Source organism: Aptenodytes forsteri, unplaced genomic scaffold (genome assembly GCF_000699145.1).
Source record: "Aptenodytes forsteri isolate BGI_AS27 unplaced genomic scaffold, ASM69914v1 Scaffold79, whole genome shotgun sequence".
Taxonomy (NCBI): domain Eukaryota; kingdom Metazoa; phylum Chordata; class Aves; order Sphenisciformes; family Spheniscidae; genus Aptenodytes; species Aptenodytes forsteri.
Window position 1 is genome coordinate 296,251 of NW_008794776.1, and position 23,487 is coordinate 319,737.

The following is a 23,487-nucleotide window of genomic DNA, read 5'->3' on the forward strand; positions in this document are numbered from 1 at the left end:
TCAAAAGTGTCAAGCAGTGATTAAAACTTTAAAGTTTGCAGTTGTTCAATAGGAAGTAGAAGCTAAATCCATCGCCTCTACATTTTACAACTCCTCAGTGGGGCAGATTTGGAATTCTGTGACGCTCGGCTGGGGAATTAAGCAGCTTTCCACTGAATTCAGTGTGAAAATGAATCACTGTTTTGTTAATATCAGGTTGTTTAATTTTACTCCTTTGATGAATTTCTCCTGAGGAAAAGCACTGGAAGCGCTCCGCGGTTCTAGAACAAACAAGCATATTGCTCGTGTGTTTCTGTTAAAATAGTCGGTGGTCAAACAGCTACCAGCGTTGGCACTGATAACGCCATCTCCTAGAGTCCATGCCCTGGAAGACAAACAGGAACTTCAGTCACCTTAGGACTGCCGTTCCAGACACCTGGTCAACATTTTTATTTTACATTTGGTACAGATCTATTCACAACTGTATGGCAAAAACTTGATTTTGTTTAAAAAGTATGGCAGTTTAGATTCAAAAGCACACATGCGGTACAAAAACAGATTCCCTCAGCAAACTGTGAGGCAATATAATACTGGTGCATATAAGGCCATATGTATTGATACATACATGTATAGAAATTAATATGTGCATGCGGGGGGGTGCATATAAATGCCCTTCTCATGCATACATATATATATATACACACACACACAGACAGACATGGTAACCATGGTCAGTAGACATATAAAACAAAGCCTTTGCTTGGAGGACTTTATAGCAGAGACTAATCCTTTTCTGACATTCTTCTGCATTTTCTTAGCCTCTACACCCACCTTTCTTTGCCACGTTTTTAAAATGCAGCCTCCAACAGGCATTTTTACAAACTTGGTTTATTTTGTCATTCCACAGGCAGCACAGTGAATCCCTCCACCCCCACCGCTTTAATCTACCGTGGCCTGTGGAGCTATGGAGAGGATGGGCTCCACGCCAGTCTGGACCACTGTCTCATCAGTGGTCTGAAATGGGGGTGCAACTGCTGGGCACCTGCTCTGCTTTTCAAAACGTGCCCAGAGAAAAGGTCTCTGGCCGTGACTGACAGGTTCGCTGGGTGACACATCTGGGTGGGAGACGTCCTGAGACCCAGCGTTTGTCATTAGCACAGGGAGGCATGGTGTCCAGAGGAGTGATTGATGCGTGTGGGTGGTTTGGCTCGATGGGAGGCAGGCTTCGTAAACACAACCGGCGCTTTTAGAGGTGAAATGCTCTGCTTTGGTTCATCCACTCAAAACAGGGGAAAGTCAGAGCTTGCAGGTATGCTCTGACCAGTGAATGAGTAACACTGCAAAAATGGCAAAGTCAGACAGATCTATGCTATATATAGATGTGTGCTTCCCTGTGTATAAAATCTGTGTGATACACATTACAAATATTATAATGATCTCTCCTGTTCTGTTTTTGCTCCCATAATAATTGTGCAAATAGCTCCATTTACTGAGTGAGAGTAAGGACTACTCGTGTAGATATGGCCTTCCAACACTGTAAAAATACATTTTAGCAGCATGTAGTCAGCAGCTAACATGCTCTGCAGCTCCTTCAAAGGGAATTCCAGCCTGCTCCTGCTAGAGAGCACCTGTGATGTCCTATGGGCTGAGCAACACAGTCCTGCCCTGGGCTGGAGAATAAAACCTCCCATAAACATGAGCCCGGATCCAAAACCTGTCATGAGCCAGAGAAAAGGATGTATTGTAATAAACAGGTGAATAATGAACAGAGATACATGAACTCTTGCAATTGTCACGAAAAGGCTGTAAAATGCATGTATACGTCATTGAAGAAGATTTGGGCGTCTAATTGAGTTGCATGCATTTATTATTTGGCAACGTACTCAACCCTGTATAAAAGTGGTGTGGACACAATGCCTACTCCACAGATCTCACAGCTCAACAAGAGTTACACACGGCTTGCTACAATATAGACATTCTGGGAGGTAATCCTTTATTGAGTTACTTGTACAAATACCCAGTGCAGCTTAGCAGTGAGGAGGGGAATGACATTACCCAGGGAACGGAGAATGGAGATTGCCCAGCAGGACTGCCAGCAAGGGGGAGTTCCTTGCTTGAGATGCGTTGTCGGAAATGCTAAGTTCCTAGCAGGAAATGCTATCTCCTATTTATATGCTTTATTTATTTGCTCTTTTCCAATTGCTGCTTCTGAGATTCCTGTTTGGATTTAATTTGCAACCCCTCTCCAACGGCTCTCAGGTTTCCTTCTGAAAACATAAGAGAAAATCCTTAAGACACACAGTCCTCCCTTAGGTCTCTCACACTCAACATTATCCACTGCAGAGCAAAACTAACATAGGCCCTTCCTTATTGTTTTCCTCCTTAATTCATTTCTTTCTATAGAGGCTCAAGCGCCAATTTTCCAAGCGAGTTTTTAATCGCCTGAGCCCAGCGTGATTACTGTCTTCCAATCTAGTTTCCATTTGATGCAATCAGTATTTCAGAATACAACGATTATTTTTTTCCCCAAATCTGAATGCTATATGGCCAGCTGATAACACTTGGCTGCAAAGAAACATAAAATACTGATAGTGCTGTGTGAAAGAATATAACCTTTGATTGTGAGGTCTTCCCCAGCCAAGTGCATGAAGGTGATGTGAAGCGGTTTCGTGAGATGGGGCACAAAGAAATTTATTATTCCGATACTAATAGCATAGGCTGGGGAGGCGGGAGGGAGGGAAGGAGAAGATGGGAACACAGCGTGCTGAAGTATTTCTCACTGCTGGAATGTTTGCTTTGAAAGGGCCTTTCAAGAGTACATGTTGCCAGGGGAGATTTTCTCTCCACATCTTTTATTGCCACCCCACAAATAAAAGATTTCAATACACCAACACTGGAAAACTTCAGAGTTAAATACTCCCTGCCATGCAGAAGCTGTAGCCTTTTAGATTTCCCCAACCTGTAGTGAGTTTAGCATGAGAGATGATCAGTGTAAAACGAGAAAATCCTTCCATGGAGTAAATCCTTCATTGCTGTGTTTTAAAGCACATCTTGTGCACTATAAATGACAAACAAACATTTACAAAATTACTGAGTGAAGATCAGGACCTCAGTACCATAAGCAAGGACAAAGTAACACTGAAGCAAATAGAGGGTAGAACAGAAACAGCGGCTGCAAATACGGGGCTGCATTTTTCTTAGAGCAGACTGCCAGAGTTGTGTCTCTCCTCCTTACAGCCTATCCTGCAACACCTCCTGTGTTAGCCTCCTCCTGCGGAGGCCTAGGGATGGCTTTTTGTCTCTTTATGCAACGTAACACTGGGAGGAAACCACACGGCTGCAGCTGGATCCTAAATAATTGCACTTAACCATGGTGAGATGGGGAAGATCCAGCCAGCACCGTTACAGTGGAGAGTTGAGATACTGGGAGGTTTCTCTTTTGTGCTGTTTGTTTAATAAAGCAAATGCCCACAATGTATGGATGTTTCCCAGTATTCTCTGTGGATACCATGCAACTGTAACTATGTAAGTTACAGCTTGTTTGTTTTTTACAATGTTGTTGGTGAGTATGGTTGTCTAAAGTCTAGTAGACAACCATTTGCTAAGACCTTCTGTTCCTAGCAAACTTGACAATGTAGCTTGTTTAATCGCCTTATGTTATTATTGATATTTTCATCTTGTGTAACTAATTTTGCTGAGGAAAAACATATCATTGCCAACTTAATTCTTGTAAGAAAATGCCTCCAGCTTCGGCCCATTTGAAGAATACACAGGTGGTTTTGTACAGGAGCGTGACTCCTTGGAGAAGGTTGCTGACATTGTGTGAGTGTCCGTGGGTCAGGATGAGAAGGAATCCTATTTAGTGAGACTGAAGAGATTTTGAAGGTGGCTGCTGTTGCCTGTCTTTCAAATAATTATTTTTCTGTCTGTCATGGGGAGTTCAGAAAGAGCTGCAGCAAGCTCCGGGAAAAGCCTGAGGTACCTGAAAATGAAGGTGATTCTAAATAAAGAAGGCTAGGATGAGACTGAAAGACAAGAAAAGAACTAAGGAAAAGAAATATAAGGTATCCTGAAAAGCAGGAATCTGACTGGAGCGGCTCATCCCTTCCCAACTCCCTAACTCAGTGCAGGACGTTGGTGCAGCCTTGCCTAATGCCTCTGCTGCAGCTACAGCCACTGAGCGTGTCTCCTCGGCTCTCCAGGAAGGCCGAGGAGATATCCGCTAGTGCTGTCTAACTGTCGTCAACTGAGTTGGCCTTTTTGCCTCATGAGAAATGGACCCTTTGTACCAAACCTTTTCCATGGCTTCTGAAGACTCTGGCAGTGCCTTTCAGGTGCTGCAAAGCATGTGAGATGCAAGCCTCAAAGTGCAAGTGTGTTTTCTAGCTAGCAGCCTCTTGAGCAGCACAGGAAACCAGAAGTGTGTTTTGGTTATTCTAGTTTGAATAAAATCCTGGCTGAATAATCCCCTTGAACCTGAGTGCATAGCTAGAAATGAAGTGGGCTATAGATTGGCAAGGCAGAATATATCTGCACAAGAATGGCCCTTAATGCTGAATCAATAAGCGCAAACGCCCTGCATTGAACACGAGTTCACTGAAAACTGGTGACCTACACCAGCTGCAGAGACTGTCATGTTAGGCAACAAGGAAGGCAGCAAAGTGTAGAAAAGCAAACATCTTACTACCACAAAAAAGGGTGCTCTTTCAAGTTAAATCAATAGGACTACATCTATGACCTGCATAAAACATGAGACTTTAATAGAGTTGTTTCAGTAAACAGAATCTAATGGCTTTGGTAGCCACAAACTGACATCAGAGATGCCTGCTGCAGGGGGATGTCATGCTATAAAGATGAGATATTGGCAGACAGAAATAATTTCCTTTAAACTCATGAGCTCTCCCCTCTTCAAAAGTTTGGAGTATTTACATTTAAGGACCATGTCAGTGGTGAGAACCCGTGTGTCCTTTTTCATGTTAGCCTTTAGCAAACAGAAAATAAACTGGACATACAATAGTCCCTGGTACCTGCCACACTGGCCAAAGTGATTTCAATGGAAAGACTCGTTTGGCTTTGTCAAAGATCGGTGCATGTCCACCGTTCTCTCTCCAGCGTGTCTGCAGGCAGAGCTCCAAGCTGGGATGTTGTAAGCCCGGCTGCTCGAGCAGCGTAGGCAAAGGTCACAGGAACATCGTGACTCTGCCCCCTTGCTGCTCAGTGGCAAAAGACATCCCCAGCAAGACGGAGGTTTGCGGGAGAGGTTCCAGTTACACTAGAAGCTCGAGAGCTCATCTTTTAGAGGTGGTTTTGATAATCCTTCCTTAGGCGTTGAAATTTCCTCAGGCAGAGGGGGAGACACCTCCCTTGTGGCTGCATATCCCACTGGATCGCAGGCTTCTGTGCAGGTGTAGCAAGCCTTTTGGCTTTGAGACACTGACTGTCCAGCTCTTAAATGTCTCAAAAGGGTCATCTTAGGCACTCATCACCAATGTAAATTAAGAGGATGGGGGGATCCCACTCTCTTAAGCCCCTTTTGAAAGTCTTTATGTGTGGAGAATAAAACAGATAGGGGAAGCCACATAGCTATAAGCTCTAAGAGCTTAAACGGACAAAAACGAAAGAAGAGCTGAAAAGAAACAGCTGAAAAGGAAGAATATGAAGTCTCTCAGAGAATGAGGTGAATGGACAGGAAAAAAAATGTATGGTTATTGGCAGCAGGTGTAGTTAAAATCCCAAAGAAAACTTCACTAAGAGCCTCCTTTGCCACAGAATTGGCATATCAATGCAAGAAACTATTTGAAGATTTCAGGATGGAATAGGAAATGAAGCCACAGAGGTGGAGATGACAGCCATCCTATCACAGCGTCCAAAGTGCACTTGCAGCACAAACATTGTAAAAAAAAAAAAATCCATGTGATGTCAGCTGAGAAGCCAGTATTAAGAAAACTCCAAGATCAGTGAAGAAGAGAAGGAACGTAAGTTTCTTAAAGTAAACAAAGGCAAAATCTAGTGAGCCTCCAGTGCTGATTTTCACAGAGAGTATAAAACCACAGTATAGCACCTGTTACCCTGTGGTAGGGGTGCCTGGGATACAATATTAGTTGCACAGGACTTGTGTTCTGTTTGGGCAGAAATGTGGCAGTCCTAGCACTGGATTACATCATCTCTGTTTAATTTGTATGAATGGGGAAGGAAGTCTCTCCAGAGAACAATAGTACAAAAGAAAAATTATGCATTAATTAAAAAATGAGATCTGTGCGTCACATTAACTTGTTTTTTGTAGCTATAGCAAGCTAGGAGATGAAAGTAAGGTGACAACCTAGGATTTGATGTGAAAGTAGTTTCTGTATTTGTGCATGGAATACCTCACATCTGGATTGCACCTCTCTGGTTGTTCATCTAATCATATCCCTCTGAGTAAGCCTGCTTGGGACCGGCAGTGTGACTAAAATTGATATAAAATCTCTGCTAACTTTAAACTAACTAGTTTGGGTCACAGCCACGGCAAAGAATTCCTCTTGGGCTGACTCGAGCCTGCACTACATGTAAAATTGTAACACATTTTTACCAAAACCCAGGCTAACCAATGTACAGCTCGATCAGGTACATTTGCCAGTGCTGTCAACCTGCTTTGTATTCACATAACCTAGCTAGTTTATTTCCATTTTGCTTTCCTTGTCTCTTCTTCTAGTGATTCTTAACATAGGCTTTTCCTATCCTTTTTTTTAGGGATTTTTAACAAAGCACCATTTTTAATGACACCACTTTCTTTCCAGACACAATCTGGAAGTATTGTCTTTTTTTTACATTGTCTACATCTTCATGCATTCAGTAGCTCTATGTGTGTAACAACAGCAATAAACCCAACAAATTTACTGTCTAAGCGCCTGTTTGCCCCAGTGTTCGAGCGACTTGCAACTCTGACAGCATTTGACCCTCTGAACGGGGAGTGGCAACACCCCTCTCCTGCAGACAGGCACCAGCGATACGGTCTAATGAAGCTGTCAGGCTCCTTCTATGCTGTATCAATGGCACAGGCTTCAAATGAACCCGTATTTCCTGAGGGCCCGTATCAGAGGCTTTTAGGGAATATGTCTGGGTGATTAGGCAAATGTGGCATCGTTAAAGAAATATAAAGAAATAGACATGATCAAGACAAGCAACCTTTCCTGGTTTGCTCATCCTTTGTTTACACTGCTGATTGAATATGCTTCGTGTTAAGTCCATAATGTGCCTTTAGGCTTTCTGGTTAGGAAAGAGAAATCATAACTGCTAGTAAAAGAGCCAAATGGATTCATAACGTTTTCTGTGATTCCAGGGTTTGGGATTTATTTTTATGTTGTATGTAGCTTTTACATATATTCGTCTTGTGATGAGGTGAATTGGTCTAACTTTAAGAAAGAAACCTTTTTGTTCTGTTCCATGTTTTTTACATTCTTTGACTGTGGCATGTTTTTCTGTATCTACACAGCCCTAAGGGAAGATGTTAAAAAACAAACCAAAGGAGAAAAATGCAAAAGTACAACAGAAAACTTATGGCAGCACTCTGCGGTTTGTCGCTTATCTTTCATGCATGAGTTGGAATGGTTATTTTTGCCCAGATTCAATGGGGGAACTGAAGAGCTTTTACAGATCTGTCTTGGCATTTAGGTAGAGTTCATACAAGTACATGCACTGTGTCTGTAGAGGGGAGAAAGACTGACAGATAGGAAGAACACTCATTTGTAGCTGGGTTTACATCTGGATTGCACCATATCCCTCTGAGTAAGCCTGCTTGGGACTGGCAGTGTGACTAAAATTAATATAAAATCTCTGCTAACTTTAAACTAACTAGTTTGGGTCACAGCCATGGCAAAGAATTCCTCTTGGGCTGACTCGAGCCTGCACTACATGTAAAATTGTAACACATTTTTACCAAAACCCAGGCTAACCAATGTACAGCTCGATCAGGTACATTTGCCAGTGCTGTCAACCTGCTTTGTATTCACATAACCTAGCTAGTTTATTTCCATTTTGCTTTCCTTGTCTCTTCTTCTAGTGATTCTTAACATAGGCTTTTCCTATCCTTTTTTTTAGGGATTTTTAACAAAGCACCATTTTTAATGACACCACTTTCTTTCCAGACACAATCTGGAAGTATTGTCTTTTTTTTACATTGTCTACATCTTCATGCATTCAGTAGCTCTATGTGTGTAACAACAGCAATAAACCCAACAAATTTACTGTCTAAGCGCCTGTTTGCCCCAGTGTTCGAGCGACTTGCAACTCTGACAGCATTTGACCCTCTGAACGGGGAGTGGCAACACCCCTCTCCTGCAGACAGGCACCAGCGATACGGTCTAATGAAGCTGTCAGGCTCCTTCTATGCTGTATCAATGGCACAGGCTTCAAATGAACCCGTATTTCCTGAGGGCCCGTATCAGAGGCTTTTAGGGAATATGTCTGGGTGATTAGGCAAATGTGGCATCGTTAAAGAAATATAAAGAAATAGACATGATCAAGACAAGCAACCTTTCCTGGTTTGCTCATCCTTTGTTTACACTGCTGATTGAATATGCTTCGTGTTAAGTCCATAATGTGCCTTTAGGCTTTCTGGTTAGGAAAGAGAAATCATAACTGCTAGTAAAAGAGCCAAATGGATTCATAACGTTTTCTGTGATTCCAGGGTTTGGGATTTATTTTTATGTTGTATGTAGCTTTTACATATATTCGTCTTGTGATGAGGTGAATTGGTCTAACTTTAAGAAAGAAACCTTTTTGTTCTGTTCCATGTTTTTTACATTCTTTGACTGTGGCATGTTTTTCTGTATCTACACAGCCCTAAGGGAAGATGTTAAAAAACAAACCAAAGGAGAAAAATGCAAAAGTACAACAGAAAACTTATGGCAGCACTCTGCGGTTTGTCGCTTATCTTTCATGCATGAGTTGGAATGGTTATTTTTGCCCAGATTCAATGGGGGAACTGAAGAGCTTTACAGATCTATCTTGGCATTTAGGTAGAGTTCATACAAGTACATGCACTGTGTCTGTAGAGGGGAGAAAGACTGACAGATAGGAAGAACACTCATTTGTAGCTGGGTTTTAACAGGGTCTTACTTGGTGAGAAAGAAGCTCAGTCCACCCAGGCCATATGGGCTTTGGAGCAACGATGATCCAGTGAAGAGAGCAATGGAGGAGTCGGGTAGCTCTACGCTGATTTTTCTGAAAACTTGATCTCTGCCTCTAAGTTAAAGTCGATAGCAAACTATTGATTTTGATAGGTCATGGTTCCTGAAGACCTCTGTGGAAAAAGGTAAATTTTGTGTCATCCAAAATGTAAGCATTCTGACCTTTGTTCTCACTGTAATTAGCAGGTTTTAAAAAATTCTCCTCGAAAGAGAAAACTCTGTGGTCTGTTATGTGTTTTGCAGACCCTAGTAGTCCTTAGGTCTGCAGCCCCCAGCACAATCTTTCTGCTGTGATGGCTTGGCGCTTTGGACCTGGCAACCCCAGGCTGCTCAGCGCAGGGCCACCTGCCCGAAAACTACTTCTGAGCCACGTACCATGTGTCCTCAGGGCTCCTCTTCTGTTTGAGGGTTTTAATAAGCTGTGTTCCCTTCTTGGTAAAAAGAAGGATTATGACAGTTAATTCTTTTTGTAAACTACATTGAGATGGCTAGCAGAGAACCTCTAGAGAAATATAAGCACCGTTCAATGACTTGTGGCAGGTATGTGTCACGTGGGGCTGAATCGCATGTTTGGGTAGTAATGCGTAGGGAAAGATGTCATCCTTGGCAATGCCATTTCCTTAACACCGTCCTTTGCCCACAGCAGAAGACACTTAAAGGTCGAAAGCTCCAGCATGCTAATGAAAGAGGAAAAACAGGTGGGAAGTGTTAGCAGGAGATGTCAGCAGCCCCTTAGTCCTGCAGACCCTTTAGATAGAGAGCACTTACACCACTGGTGCATGTCAATGAAAAAACATTTCCATCTTCAGTACGACTTACTCATTACTATCAATGCAGTAGCCAACATTTGTATTACAGTTGCACCAGGCATTTTCTTATTCTGCTCTGCATAGACACTCTAGCCAAGATGTGCTGCTTTCCCCCTTGCTGGAGTTTGGATTTATTGATACAACAAAAAAGTCAAACAGACAGCAACGGAGCAGGCTTCACCCTGAGCTTTCTCCCCAGATGGGGCTGCTCCTACAGGATTTGTTCTGTTCCACTCCCTGCTTCTTCCTGCACCAGAGGGACAATTCACTCCTCTCCTGTTCCAGTTGGAGAACACAAAGGCAGCTGCTACTGTTACTGGTTTACTCTAACTCCTGAAACGCAGAGAAAAGACTACGTTTAGGAAGGCGACATTGCTTTATTCAATAGTGCACAGAATCGGACACTCGGGGGAAGTTCCCCAAATCAAGTGTAACATTAAACAGAAAACTTAGCATATTTATACACTCAAGTTTGCATAATTCATTAGTATGGCATATACATCACATTGACCCTTCTTATCTACTACATTTACATATTGCTAACATTGTAAAACTATACTAAGCATGCGCGGGGGTCCCGAGTGGTCGTCCGTGGTTGTTTGGGTAGGTGCCCCCTACTTATTCCGAGGCGTAGTTAACTTCAGGATGCCACTACGGATGTTATTTTTCCGAAGGCTTTGTAAGCATCCTATACATCCTTAATTGCTCAAGTCCTTGTGGTTGTTATTCTAAAATAAGTTCCTGTTACAAAATTCCATCCTTGACCTTGTGAATGCTCTGTGCACGATAGCTAAAGCTACAACAACTAGAGCATATTTACATAACGTTATGTTTAAACTCTGCTGGTATTTTCATTCTTGTAACTCATGAGCTATCTGTAAACCCCACCGTGACTCAGAAGCAGTGCGACTGCTGTCCCCGTACGGGTAACACAAGGGGAGCTTTGCCCCTAGGCACCCTCTGGCTCGGTTCCCTCCGATCCCACAGAGGCTGTTCCCTCCACTCTCAAGCTTCCCTTGTTTTTGCCTTGGATTTCTCCGCCCCTGGTCTGACAAGAAACCTTAGCTAGGAGTAGGAGGATTTGTAGGCGTACAGCTGTCAGACACAGTGGGTTATATAGGGGCCTATTTTCAAGGGATTCCATCTGACTGAGGTGCAGCTTATGTATGTATGGTGTAGTAATTCCTTTGAATTTATATGCAGAATTTAAGCTTCTAAGTTGACGCTGTGTCAGAACTGAAGCATGCCATCTTCAGCACAATCTTAGATCTGTTTATATACAGAAGCAAATCCAGCACTTCGCATTAAGGAGTTAAGCTAAGTCTCATGATCGTGTCATTCTGACATTAAAGAGAGAATGAAATATTTTCTTGGAAAAGATCTGCTGTGTCATTCAGTCACTTCCTGACAATTTCAAGAGCCCCGAGACTGTACTCTTGAATGGAAATCTGGCCGTATTTTTCATACGCTGAGACTTTTTTCTTTCCAGTGCATTCATCCTAAAGGACCTCCCTCTGTTTCCCTGAGTGACTGCCCAAGAGTATTCCCTGCAAGTACCCGTCCGCAGGAGCACAGCTCAGCGCGGGCAGTCACCAAGGAGACCACACAGCACAATCCAGCGGGAAGCTCCCAGAGCCAGTGCTAGCATGGGAGCTGGGACATCCAGGATGGGAATGGAGATGATGGGAAAGAGCAGAACTCCCCTTTTTAACTTCACCATCTGCTCCTCTGTAGCCAATGAACATTTTTTTCCTTCGTTTTCCCTGCGCTGTAGATAAAGCCCCCTGTATTGTTACAATACTGCCGTCATTTAAAAAGTGCTTTTTGCTATGCACAATGTATAGGAATATCGTAGATACAATACTGGCCTTACAGGTATACACAAACCCTCCCTCCAGGAACATGACAACACTGGCTAAAAATCAGGTTCAGAATACTTTTGGGGCCCTTTTGGAGCCCATCTGTATTTTCAGCCTTTAGGGAGTCAACGGTTTTAAACTGTTCGTAGTACCCACTACAGCTAGATGCTTTTTTTTTGTTTGAAAAATTAAGTTTAGTTTTTCACAGACTAATATGACTCCAGGAATGGGAGTTTTCATAGAAAGCACCAAATATTTTGAGTGCTGTGCTAAAATTACAAGCATTAGCAGGACTGTAGTGCATGCAGTGCAACAGGATGTGTCTATCCTAGCAACGTCTAGAAATTGTTTGACATCTAGCAATGTCTAGAAATTGTTTGACCATCTTGTATATGCAAGGAACTTGCACCATCTTTGTATATATCTAAATTCAATTCTTTGAATTACATCCATCTATGTCTCTTGGCTCTTTCAATTACTGAGTAGGGAACTCTCTCCTAATGCCGATTTGCTGCATCATTGTATATTAGATGAATAAAACAGTCTAGGATAGTCTAGTCTCGTAAGACCAGAGAAGGAAGGTAATTTTTTAGGTAAAAGCTCTTGACATTCTCTCCAAATAATTTTATTGAAGCACTTGGCTGAATGAATGCAGTTTGAGGGCTGGTTTTGCTGGCTGTGTTTGCTGTCTGAATGTCCCTTTTTCCTTTTTTACTAATTAATGAATTATTTGTTGCTCAGAGACTAAAATCTAGCTGGGAAGACTTACGAATGTCGATGCACTAATATCTAGGCACAGGACCAGAGTTTTCTTTACAAAATAAAAGTGTACTGCTGTGTATTTAAAAGCTCTTTTTGGATTTTTTTCTGGGTTTTTATTGATCCTTTGGGATAAGGATAGTGTATCCTTTCATTACTGGGGCAAGATTAAAGGCTAGATCAGTGTGGCTAACATTCATGACTTAACACATTACTCTATGTTAAGCTCACAAGCTTTATTACTTGGCTGGCTAATCTTCTTCTGGGCTTATGGCTTTAGGGTGCTGTTGTAGTTGCCGTATGTTCAAATTGCATTCATAGGGAAGGGGTGCAGTTGTCCTTCGGTGGGAGAAGCAGCATATAGGGCTCCTTTCCTCTACAGAGTAGTCCAGGAGCAGCGCAAGGACTTTATGTGCAGTGGCCCTGCTGTGAGCGTCCTCCTATTTACTCCACAGCGTTTCTGTGCGGCTGGGCAGGGCTGAGTGGCCGGCGTCCTACACGAGGGCTGTACACACTTAGCGTCCTTGAGCTTTTTGCACACTGTGTTGTAGCATCTGTGAAATATTTGTGGGAGATGAGGAAATCTGGATGTGACTTGTATTCTCCAGGAACGTCGAGAAACCAGCAGGCACAGAAGAGCTGGTTAGCTTCAGCAGTTACAACTGACCTGCTGGTTTTTTGCAAGTACACATTCTTTAGAAACCTCTATTTTCCCTGTTAAAATATCATTGAAAAAATGAAGGATACGCAATACATGAAATTGAATGAATATGCATGTAATTGTTTCTTTTTCTTTTAATTTCATGGAGCCTTAGATCTTAAATTTCAGTCACAGGGATTAGAGCCATGAATCATGAACACTAAGTTTACTTAGTGCACAGAAATTTACTTTTAAAGCCCATTATTTTACAAAGAACTTCAGGGGAACTGAAGTATGTTACATCTGCCTGAATATTCTCCCCTCTTACTTTTCTCAACAATGTGTAAATTATTCTGTCAGCCTATAACCCCATTTGTGTGAGTAATTCAAGTGGGGGAAAAAAAAGAGAGAGGGGAAAAAAAACCACCTTAGCTTATAGCTCAAACATATGTGTTAGTTTCACCTAATTAACAGTTTTTACAGAACAGGTTCAGTGTTTGCAATTAGAATTGGTGCAAGAAAGAGCTGGCACCATATGCTGGGGTTTCACCAGATAAACAACTCTTAAGCCCTTCTGGGATACCAGCTGATGAATATGAAGCATGTGGGTGTTTACTTAAACTAACAAGTGTTGGTAATGCCTAATCTGCAGAAGTTTAAGGATCAAATACTTAAGCAAAAGCTACCTCAGACAAGCATGTGCTTAGAATTTGTGCTGGTGAGAGATCCTTTATCTCAGTGCAAAGAATGAAGATGTCTGTCTAGAGATAAGCATGCCTGTCTGAGAAGGATGTTAGCCCCAGGGGAGGTACTGCATCATGGTGACAAGGCAAGTAGAAGCCATGCTGACTTGCATACTAGATTGCTTAAAAGAAACAGAAACTCACGGAGCAAGAATGGGACCGGCACAATTTTGGTCGCAAGTGGACAAGGAAGCAGGAGATCCTGCTCTGAGGTCTGGTCCGTGTGTTCTCGTTGTCAACAAAAGTAGTAATTGAATGAAAAAAAGAGTGTTCCTGAAGCTTCCCCCAAACGCAAACTGTGCTGAGATTTAAATAAGCTTGAACCACATGAGATAAGTTTCATGTGCACCTGCACTTCTGCATCCTGGCAGTAGAACTGCTGCTCTATCAAGAGATAATTGCAGTTTGTCTGAACAACTTGAAGTATGATATTCCAAAGAACTTCAGCCTCTGAAAAAACACTGCCTAAAAATCTCCCTATTCCAAGCTGGTGTGACTGTTGGCTGTCATTGCATTACAATAGACAGTGAAGTCCTCGCGTCCTTTAAAACTCCTGGTCTGAGGCCAGTAAATCAGTAGAAAGTCTCTCATTTACTTCAACGAGTGTTGGATCAAACCTAAAAAAGGCATGCTGTATCCCCTACCAGTTACATCCCATTTTTCTTTCACACATTGAAGTGGAGTCCCATCTGGTTTCCCAACCAACCAGAGAAATGTCTGTGCTAAGACCAATAGCAACACAGCCACCACTGTCTTTTAGTTATTGGTGTCAAGCATCATTTATTCTTGTGCAGGGGAGCTGACGTTCCTGATGGACCAACCACTATCTATTCCGGGTACTGTGAACAAAGGCATTCTCTTATCTTCCAAAAACACCAGCGTCTTAATACGGCCATTGATTTAACCTAATGAAGATGACCTCTTTTTCTTAATCTGCACATGGTGATGATAAATCAGTGGGGAGAGCAGAAACAGTAACTTTTAATTCCGACAGAATTCCTCAGCTTGATTTTTGTAGAAAAAGTGCAGTTAAAAGCTCAGCTGATTAGTAAAGGAACTTGGTACATGGAGCAGAGAACATTTTGGCAGCCACCATGTACTGCTATTAGCTGCCCCCCAATCACTTTCAGTATTCACTCTACACAATCAATAAGAACGAAACTCCAGAGCATCTGCCCTTCCTAGCAGCTGCACCACAGCGGTGGATGCACAGCAGTTATTACTGAGCCTGAATTAAGTCAGGCCGAGCAGCAGGCTGGAGTCTGAAAGAACACCCACCTTCTTTGGTCCTCCCCTTTCAACCTGTGCACCCGCCAAACTTACCATCTCCAGCAGGAACGCCCCCGCACGGCATGCCGGAAAGTGAATGAGAGCAGCTGCTCTGCACCTGGGACTGAAATCCTGGCAGATCTCATGTGTTGTTTAATAATTTTGCATAGATCAACAGTTTTTGAATAGTGCACACTTCATTCAGTACAGCAGATTTTTAAATTCTCATTGCACATTCATGGATCATCGCACCTTTTCTAAGCCACAGCAATTGTCTCTATTGTTAAACCAAAATGTTAATGTCTTCCATGCTGTCCTTCCCTCCAGTTCAGTGCATTCCAATGGGGGTTAAAAGGTAAAAACACTCTTAAACTTCAAATACCCATTCAGATCATTACAAGCTATGCCTAGTCTCATCTCCCTCCTCCCCCAATATCCTGTTTCTCTCCATCAGTAACGTTAAATAGTGACATCTACAGAAAAAATGAGCAGAGGCTTCTCCAATAAAAGAATAGGGTATCACTAACTCGAGTGTGCCGATTGCTGCTGAGCTGCTATTAAAATGGTCTCATGTCGTCCACGTGGAGCTCTGTGCATCTGTGTAACTGATAATCCCCTCCACAAGCCTATCGCTCAGACCGTCATGCTTTTCTGGTCTCTTGAACACACATCACTTCTTCAGTTTATATCTGGTTTTCCAAATCTTTGCTTTCCTGAACAAAGGGTTTTCCTTTCAATTTTTGCTTCTAACTCCTCGTCATTACATTTCAGACCCGAGTATGAATTACAGTTTGTATTTTGTACCACTGCCATAAGTAGTCTTCAGAATAGGCCCAGTCTGGCAAACACAGTTATGGATGTTGTTATCTGCATCTGTAATGTTCTCTGTGCAGCTCATTGTAGCCATGGGGATTGTTCTTAGAGGCCTTGAACTGGGTCCGAGTTGGGCTGAGTGCTGAAGCACTTGTGCTCCCACTAACTCCTCACTTTCAAAGCAAGTGGTTGTCAGATTGCGCTTCTGTCTCTAACGAGAGAAACTTGAAGTCCAGACATGAGTTTTGAACCTCCCACCTTAGTCCTTTAGAACAATAAAACTGGGAAGAATGACCATTGCAAAATGGTAATTTCAAAATGGCCTAGATTTCCCAATGGATTTGTTCCTGTGGTTTTGGAAATCTCTAGCTACCTGGTTAAATGCCTGCTAACCTCTGAAACCAAGCCTTTGATGCTTGATCATCCTCCACTTAATTCAATTGGATTGACTTCAGCAGTTGTAAGATCAAGACTTTGGGTAATTAAAAAAAGAGCAGGTGTATCTGAAAATAACTGACCCAAACACAGCAATATTCTTGCTGACAGATGATGTGACTGGCCTGTTGTTACAGGATACCACAGTGCTGTGGGGGCTGAACAAACTTTCCTGCCCCAAGCCAAATTTCCCCAAACAACAAGATATGGGATACCTCTTGTTTCAGTGTAGAAAAACGTGGTTTTCTTCTCGGTAGCTGTTGCAGTTTAAGCCTACTTAAGATGAAGAGCATTGGAAATGCTTCAGGCTCATCTTGACATATTTCACTTTTTACATTTTCTCCAGTGAAAGCTGGTAGTGTGTGTGGGGGAATCATTATATTCATATTTGTAAGTATAGCTATTGGACTGCATTGAGTCATGCAGTTTGTATACTGTTTCCGTGTAACATTATTATTCACTGATAAGATGAAAAGCAAACACACATCGAACACATGGGATGGGGAATACTTGACTTAAACTCTCGCTATTGTTTCTAAGTAGGAAACAAACCTTAGAATATGTCTCGAGGGATTCCTATAGCCAACACTTCTATCTGAAACTACAGCAGCTATTCCAGAGAACAGTACTTGGAGAACTGATTTGCCAATAAAAACAAATTAACATGAAAAGAATGTTTCAAAAATGACACTTCCAAGACTATTCTGCACATGTCTAAAATTAAAAGGGAATAAAACTTCTGTTTTCATTAGTTTCAGCATCATGTCATTTGCCATCCTTTACTCTGTATATTCTTAATCTACCATTTGCCTCAAATTGCTTGGAGACAATATCTGCAGACCCCAGTACACATAATTAGCTGGGGCTGCACAGAAAAATCCCTGCTTGTGGAAGAGGCTGAAATAAATGCATTGTTAAGCCTAGCAGGCCGGTACAATGCTTTGATACGTACAGTGCAAGGACTGCCTTGGAAGTTGCACTGCGTTGCTGCATGGCTGTCAGAAGCAAGGGCAATGTCTCCTCCTCACGGGGTGCTTCTCACCTCCCTGGGTCCTGGTGGACAATACGACTTCTCACCGCGGGAGTCCCGCACAGCAGTGCTGCCACCTGTACGGGAAAAACATGGGTCTCACAGAGTGGCCCAGAAGTGCTTTGCGGAGGTTCGCCTGCAGCTAACAGCACAGGGTGAGACACCGGGCTGTCTCTGCCACACAAGCCCGAAAGGAGACAATATGTTGTTCTGGGGCAGAACTGTAATTCAACCTTGGCCAATTAGTTTTGATTTTACAAGGGAAATAAAATCTAATGAAATGTCTACTTTTATGTTATCGCTTGACACATGCATATGGGCAAATATTGTGCACTAGAATAATTAACACGTCATGTCATAACATACAACTGCAGCCAAATCAAGAAGTCTGACATGTTCTAGACTGACTACTATCAGGCATAATTCTGAATTTAAATAAAAACAGCGTTTCTTAGCTGAAAAGGGTTTGGGAATACCCTTTGTTTGTTTATTTGTCTCAAGACATGAGTCATATCTTTCCATCCCTTTGTTGGTTTAGGAGAGACTCAGCAATGGCTTCAAGCCGTGCATAGAGCAGAAGGGGACAGGAGCCAGGGAAGGCACAGAGGTAAGTAGCTGTTTGAAAGAGGGAGAAAGAAGAGGATAGGAAGAAGAATAATCCTTCTTTTCGTCTTCAACTATTACCCAAACACTAAGCCAGATTTCTCAGGCTGAGGAAGTAATTTCAGACTGTGCTTCTAAAGCAAACATGTATCAATAATAAAAATAAAGTACAAAATAATCCAAACCAGAAAAAAAAAAAAACCTGATACAGCCATGCTGCAGCCATATAAAAAGATGCAAGAGGTGGAAGAAAAACACACACCATAAGGGTTTGAAGTAGCTCAGCAAGTCCCTCCTAATGGGCTAACAAAACAATGCCAGGAACAATGCCACAGAAAAGGTGGAAAAGGCGGCATTCAGGAAATACCACAAAAATTACAGTTTTAAGATTATTATGAAAATGAGCCATTTACTCTAGGCACCATTCACTTTAAAATCTTGTTACAATTGTTCTCTTTATAGCCTCAGCCACAATAACGAGACTTTGCATCCCTTACGCATTCACTGCAAAGCAGCACTGTGCACTGTTCCTCTGACCTTTTATAAACGTCTGCAATTTGCTGGTCTGTCATCCCTACCTCTTCTTCTACACGAGCACTGGCTCCCGAGACCAGTGCTGGGTGGGCTTGTTTGCAGAGGACTTAGGTGGCTGCAGCCATACCGCGTTCTGGGTTCTGCCTCGTATGCCGGACATCAGAAACGGCATTGTCTCAGGCAGGGACTGGAATAAGGTTGGGTGTTGCTGTTGAAGAACCAGGCTTACAAAACTGAAGAAGTCTACACATCTGCCCCATTAAACTTCAGTATTTTTAAATGCCAGTAGATCTTGACTCCAGGCAAAAAACCTCCTCTTGTAAAGGCCAGTTCTGCTGAACTACTGGTGAAGGCTCTTTTGAAAGTAAGTGTAAAAAGCACCTCTTTTCAAGGGTGACTTTGAACTTCAAATTTAAGTCATTTGGGGACCTGACTGGGTAACCAAATGGCTATAGCTCTCAGCTGAAAGACTGTGTGTTAGACCCAACTCTGATACATGCTGCATCTGCCTCGGTTTCCTCTTCTATAAACGGGTTGTAAAAATACCACCATCCTTTTGGGTTTTGTGTGTCAGAAATCCACAGATGAGAAGTGCCGTAGGGCAGTTTGGCATTGTACTTGGTACCACTCTTACATCCATTTAGTAACTGTTGCTTCATACTGAATTAAACAGAATTAATTCCTTTGGGTAGTAGTTTTCCCTTTAAAATTCATTATACATGTTCATACACAGCTGTGTGCGCACACACCATTCATGTATCAGTGAGAAGTACATGTCTGAAGGTGAGAAAAGATGAACTTGGAGAAGAGGTATGGGCTGGGAAAGCCCTGAAGTGCTGCCGACTGGAGATGCCCACGTGGTAGGCCTCTCCTGAAGCCATCTTGCTCTCTCCTCCCACACAAGAGAGCGCTGCGGAAAAAATGGTCGTGCCAAGCAGGCATTCAGCAGCAAAGTCTTGTTTAACTGAAAAACTCCTGAGTGGTTAACAGCCACAAGGATTGCGACTGTTTTCTGTTACCTCTATCTCATTCAGGCTCCATACAAAATGAGCTGCAAGCTGAGGGTAAGGTATGAGCTTTGGAATCAAACCTGCATGTAAAGATGAACCACGCAGCAGGCGTTATTTCTTTTCTTGTCAGTTCATGTTCCCTCTGTTTTACCTGTTCACCCAAAGGGTGTATAAACCTTTGCTGAGCTGAACATCGAATGGTTTCCCAATTACTCTTTTGGACTGCTAGGTACTTTTGTACTCGGCGAGTCTAAAGTGAGGAGGCTGTGACAGGCTGTACAGGGTAAATTGTGCTTTTTACAATTACTTGTGGGGATTGGAGCCAACCACCTGCTTCAAAGCCCGGAGAGGTTAATTGCAGCTCTCCTTCTCTTGACCTGCATACCAGAGCACATCGCCAACCATCCTGCCCTCCTGGTTGCAAACCGTCTCAAATAGCACTTTCTGATTTTGTCAGGCAGCTGATAATGGATGGTGACAGACTGTTTTAAACAGGCTTGCTCTGTGCATTTTAGATGAGAGGGTGGCATTCTAAGTTTTTGCTGTGTCTTCTCACTGTGTAGTGTTTGCAGGAGAGATTTAACTGCATTTTTCCCTCTTTGTTCCCTCACAACCAGCAGCCCAAAAGAAATCTGTGTGTTAAGTAAGTCACCTGCTAATGGAACTCTGCCTGTAAATCTGTGCGTTAAGTCACCTGCTAATGGAACTCTGCCTGTGTCTCCCTGCTGCGTCAGAGCTTGCCCCACGGTGAACCTGAGCGCTTTCTCATGCAAACAGGCATGCACTCCCCAAACTCCAGCAGCAGGTCATACGAGTTCCCCTTCCAGCAGCATCACGAGCCCCTTCTGGCAGTCAGAGTGTGACTAGAAAAGTATGGAGCAGACGTTAAGTCACCTGCTAATGGAACTCTGCCTGTGTCTCCCTGCTGCGTCAGAGCTTGCCCCACGGTGAACCTGAGCGCTTTCTCATGCAAACAGGCATGCACTCCCCAAACTCCAGCAGCAGGTCATACGAGTTCCCCTTCCAGCAGCATCACGAGCCCCTTCTGGCAGTCAGAGTGTGACTAGAAAAGTATGGAGCAGACTTAAAAGGGGAGAAAATGATGGGGAACATTTGCTGTAGGCCATCGGCCAGAGAACACAGCTGTCACCGAGACCCCAAAACTCAATGTGTGTTTCTCATTCCCTCTTCACTTTGGAGGAGTATCAGAGTGCTGTTAGCATGAAATCACAGCTCTCATCTGAGACCTGTATGAAATAAATTCTTTGTCCTGGGTCTGTAGTAGATCCCAAGTGAAACAGAAGTGCTGGGCATTTTCTATACGTGCTCAAGGTTCTCATTTCCTTCAGATGAACCAAATCTACTTTCACGTAACAACTGCTGTAAGGTGTAGTGAATGAAACATGGCAGTAATTAAATGCAGGTGAGTGTAACAGAGGCTTCCTCAGGTGAGCTTTAGTCTAGCCTGAACAGTTAACAGTGGTCATGGTTTCCCATACTTCATCACAGGATTCAGCTGGATTCAGCTGACTGCTGTGGTTTCACCCTTACTTGCACAAACTAAATTTTCCTTTAAATTCTTTGGTTTCCTTGTACTTAATAGAGTAAACTGAAATTCCAGATAGAGAACTGAAACAACAATAACATCTCTCTTCAAGTTTTCTTACCAAGGCTGGATTATTTTCTGCAAAATACACTTAAGTGAAACATGAGCTCTGGACTCTACGCAAGGCCACTGGGTGAACTTCTATAGCATAGTTATATATACTGATTTGTACTTACCTCTTGGTCAGTATATAAATGGCTGAATGTCTCTGTCTAGACATATAAACTATGGAATTTGTAAGCCTAGCCCGATACTTTTACAGCTACAATTAAAGTCCATCTTTCAGTTCCCTAATTTAGCACCTTTCTTGCCTGCTGACAAGAAGACAAGAACATTTTAAGCAGCAAGAAGAGAATCTAAAATATTAGCTGCTGTCATGTCAGATATTAGTTATTCCCCTGATCGGTCTTGATGTTTATTCCTCTCTGAGTTTTCTTAATTATTTCTGTCTTGTATTAATTCTCACAAAACTCCCTAGATGTAGGCTTTATGATTTAGAATCTCAATTGCTCATTCAATTAATGGGCTTGATTAATATGCTTAAACTTTCATGAGGCATTTGTGACACATTATGAGGGGGGAAACAAAGATTCCGAGTATGCTCCATCTCATTTGTGGCACTCCTGAGCCTGGAGTCCACTTTAAGCTCTTTATCAGATAGCTAGATCTATTTTTTTTTTAAATTCCTGTACTCATTAAGCATTTATGCAGAAGGAGTATTCTCTCCAGAAGAGTGACTTAGTTTCCTTTGCCCCAGCCCTCACAACCTGGCTTAGTCCCTTTGTAAAAAAGCAATTGATGGTAGTTTCAGTACATTGATTAGGATCTGAGAAGCTGACTTGAAAATGGCAAACGTGGAAGTGCAGCTCTTTTACTTTATATATGGGTATTGCATATGGGGAGAAAAACATCAGACAGTGAGCTTTTCTAACAAGAATCTCGCGGCACTTGACAATATTTTTAGCAAAGCTACTACCTAATAATAAACAGTACAGAAGAATGACGTTAGTTGTACAGTGATGCTATAAAAGGGACAATCTGAAAAGTTTGGCTGCGTGGTCTCACGAAGTGTGAAACAGTCATTTGATATGGTCGATGTTCAGTGGATATATACCAACAGATCAACTGGCACAATGTTTCCCAAATGTTTCTCCTTCCATGCTTGGCTTGAGAGTCGCTATAATTTTAATGTCATCACAATAATTCTGGAAATAAAACTTATCACTGAATGACCTGCATAAAGGTTGTTTGTATTCTTTTGCTTCTGAAGTAGCTGATTCTTAGGCAAGTTGCCTATAAATCTTAAAAGCATTATGAGAGCCATTTAGGCAAAATTTTGTTATTTAAGTGTGCTCCATATGATAGTAGAACTCAGGTACTGTCCATCTAACAGCAATATACCATGTTAGAGCTCAAGAGAAAAACGATGTTATTCCATATGAGATTTAAAGCAGGACAAACTTAATTTCAAAGTCATATGTGAGGACTGCCTTTGACAAAAAAAAAAAGGCCGATACCCAGTTTCTCAGTAACCCTGAATTCCTGTTAATACCAGAAAAGATTTGAGGTACGTTTGCAGAGCAAAACCAACCCGTGTTTCAGCATATTCCCCACTGAAGTCTACATGAGTTACCTCAGTAACTCCAGTAAACCAGAATTTAATCACTGGCTTAGCCAGAATCCCTTCCGGTCTGCGTCCCAATGCATTGTACAGCACGACACGGAACAGTCCTGACGGGAGAACAAAGTCCATTTCAGTAACACAACTACATCTCATAAACCATGGTTTTAAAAGATTAAAACCACAGTTACATGGACTCTGTTGGAGACTACCACCTCTCTCTTGCTTCAAAGCAGAATGCAAACCTGTATAAAGATACAATTACATATGCATATGCATATGTACATGTGTACACACATATACCCGTAGATACATATATATAAACATTATACATTAATCTAAATGTGTGTGTATGTATATATAATCTAAAAGTACACACACGCGCGCGTTCATAAATATATTAAAAAACCGTACCTCATGAAGAAGGAGTTCCGTCTTTCCAGGATGCAGGTCAAATGCGTTGTTACATCATGTTCTTCACATAAATAGGATCTGTGCTCAGGACCTTGATTTTGTGCTAAAGGATCCCTGAGACCAAGAGGGTAGATGAGTTGTAGTATAGAGCCCACGTGCTGGTTTTGGCAGTAATTTCATGTAATGACACAGAGCA

General features: G+C 42.3%; 1 protein-coding gene across 1 annotated transcript in view; it reads left to right on the plus strand.

The window, feature by feature from the left end:
• Positions 1 to 23,487, plus strand: part of TMEM132B (transmembrane protein 132B) — a 250,451-nt gene that overhangs the window by 213,037 nt on the left and 13,927 nt on the right. The gene's annotated exons all lie outside the window — the stretch shown is intronic.